Here is a 3,325-nt window from a genome sequence, read left to right as displayed (position 1 = left end):
CATTTTCAGTAGGGTGGACGCCCTAATCAAGGTGGTAAATCTTCTCATCTTGCTTATCCTAACAAACATTGTTCTTATTGTGATAAGAAAGGCCATGTGGCTTCTGATTGCTGGCCACATCAATATGATGAGGAGCATGGAGTTACTAGAAAGCAACCTCGCTCATCCAAAAGTTTTCCTCCTTGTGATTATTGTGCACATAAAGATCATCCATCTCATCGTTGTTATAAACGCAGATATGATGAAGAACGTTCTCAAGCTTATATTGTTCAACAAACTACAACTGATGATGATCATACTCATCAGGAGCTCAATTTCATCCATCATGATATCTCTCCAGAAAAGGTACTTCATGTTCATGATGGTTCTCTATTCATCATTGATTTAGGTGCCACTGGAAACATGACATACCAATCACAGTGGCTTCACAATTATCATTCTCTTCCTATTAAGAAGTTTGTTTACCTTGCGGATGATATGACTTGTCAAGTCAAAGGAATGTGTGATTTATATCTGGGGACTGTTTCATCCACTAGAATATTAAGAGGAGTTCTTCATGTTCCAGATTTGCAAAGAAATCTTCTTTCTGTTGCTCGTCTAGTTGATCTTGGTTTGTTTGTTGGCTTTGATCATAATCAATGTCGTATAGAGAAAGACGAACATACTATAGTAGTGGCTCCTCGACATGGTAATCTATTTGAGTTATCATTGAACGATACGGTTGCAAATGTTGTTACTGCCCCTGGAGATGCAGATTGCAAATTATGGCATCAACGATTTGCACACTCCAATTTTGCCAAAATTCTTGATCTTCATCGTCATGGTCTTGTGCAAGGTATGAATCTTAAATCTCATCCATGTATGGGAATATGTAAGTACTGTGCACTTGGAAAACACCATCGTTCGCCTTTCCACACTTCTACTTCATCACATTCATGTGCTCTCTTGGATTTGGTTCATACCGATATTTGCGGTCCTTTTTCTGCCTCAAAGTCTCAATATCGATATTTTATAACTTTCATTGATGATTTCTCACAGTACACACATGTCTATCTTCTTCGACATAAGTCTGAGGCTTTATCTATATTTAAACAATACAAGATGAGTGTGGAGCTTCAAACTGGATTCTCTATAAAGACTCTTCGCAGTGACAATGGTGATGAATATGTATCCAATCTATTTGATGACTTTTGTAAGGATCAAGGTATTCATGAGTTTACAATTCCTTATTCTCCTCGGCAAAATGGTGTTGCTGAGTGCAAAAATCACACTATTCTTAATGCTATACATTGCATGCTTATACACTCTGGTTTGTCTTGAATGTTTTGGACTAAAACACTTCTAACAGCCATTTTTATTCAAAATCATCTTCCAACAACTGCACCTGCTGGTAAAATTCCTATAACAATCTGGATAGGGAAGACACCTTCAGTCTCTCACTTTCGCACATTGGGCTGCATTACTTATATTCATGTGCCCAAGGACACTCGACATCGACATAAGTTGGATCCTCCAGGTTTGAAGGTTATTTTTCTTGGTTATTCATATCATTCCAAAGGTTACAAATTTTATGAACCTTCTACTCAAAAGGTTATCATTAGTCGTGATGCTATATTTGATGAGAAGACTATGGGTGGCACATGGTCGTTAGATGTTTCAGATGATGCACAGTCTTTGCTTAGTGCATTTCCTTACTTGCTTTGTGAGTCTACTAATTCTGATTATCATAAACCTCCTTCACCTCCAAAGAAGATTGATGAAAATTTGGAGATATATGTCGATCTTCCTATTGAGATAGAGCATGGATTCTATTCTATTGAATATGATGTCTTTGATGATGCTATGTCTGTCCAAGAGGATCCAATATCGTATATGGAAGCTATCAATTCATCTCAAAGGGATCAATGGCAAGAAGCTATGCAAGCTAAGTACGATTCTTTAATCTCCAAAGGTACATGGATTCTTACTGAACTCCCCTCAAATCGTGTTCCTATCAAATGTCACTACAAGGATTTAAGCTTATAGCGACGGCAGGTAGCGGCGTCGCTATTTAGCGACGCAAATAGCGACGCTCCATAGGGAAAAAAACAGGCCGAAATCGAGTGCGGCTTTATTTCGCGTTTTTGCATTTTGTGTTTTGAGAGCGAGAGCGAGGGAGAGGGCGACCGTCATGAGAGAAGGAGAAGAAGAAGACTTGCCGCCGCCGCCGCCGCCCGCTGTTGTTCGTGAAGGAGAGGAGGAGCCTTCATCACGAAGAGGAGCCGCCCCACAATCTCCATATCTCATCGGTGAGTCTCCCTCTCTCCTTCTTTTGCTTGTTTAAGGTTTAAATCACTTTCTCTTTTGCTTGTTTAGGAGAGAAAATGAGAGAGAAAGAGAGGGAGAGGGAGAGGGAGAGGAAGAGAGAGGGAGAGAAAGAGAGAGAGAGAGAGAGGGAGAGAAAGAGAAAGAGAAAGAGAAAGAGAAAGAGAGGGAAAGGGAGGGGGAGGGGGAGGAAATGAGAGAGGGAGAGAAAGAGAAAGAGGGAGAGGGAGAGGGAGGGAGAGTGCATTCTCTCTCTCCCTCTCCCTTTTGCTTTTGGAGAGTGTTAGGATATATTGTGAGAGGGAGAGAAAATGAGAGAGAAAGAGAGGGAGAGCGAGAGGGAGAGGGAGAGGGAGGGGGAGGAAATGAGGGAGGGAGAGAAAGAGAGGGAGAGAAAGAGAAAGAGAGGGAGAGAGGGAGAGGGAGAGGGAGAGGGAGAGGGAGAGGGAGAGGGAGAGGGAGGGAGAGTGCATTCTCTCTCTCCCTCTCCCTTTTTCTTTTGGAGAGTGTTAGGATATATTGTGAGAGGGAGAGGAAATGAGAGAGAAAGAGAGGGAGAGGGAGAGAGAGGGGGAGGAAATGAGAGAGAGAGAAAGAGAAAGAGATGTATACTCAAATGGATAGCTTTATGGAAATGTATGTCTACTCAAATGGATAGCTTTTGTCTATGAAGATGTAGTCCACTTGTGCGTGTATATATTGGAACAATAACATATCCATGATTTTGGTAATGGTATGCACTTTGCTTTTTTTATGGGTACCATTACATCGACTCCTTAAGAGGGCTAAAAATTGGTCATACACTTTATAAAGTCTAATTAGGAGATTTAAGATGCATGATAATAGACTTATCGATAATGGTATGCAATGTGCTTTACCATGGGCCACGTACATTGGTGACTCTTTAAGATGGCTTAAAATTGGTCATATCCTTCATAATGTCCAAGTAGGGGATCTAATTGTGATATGCATAATTCCTTGTTTTTGTATTAACTTTATAGGCATAACAAATTAGTAATCA

The sequence above is a fragment of the Lygodium microphyllum genome, chromosome 14 (genome assembly GCF_053477565.2).
Source record: "Lygodium microphyllum isolate KBCC chromosome 14, Lygodium_microphyllum_v1.1.10, whole genome shotgun sequence".
NCBI classification, from domain to species: domain Eukaryota; kingdom Viridiplantae; phylum Streptophyta; class Polypodiopsida; order Schizaeales; family Lygodiaceae; genus Lygodium; species Lygodium microphyllum.
This window is presented reverse-complemented; position numbering follows the sequence as displayed.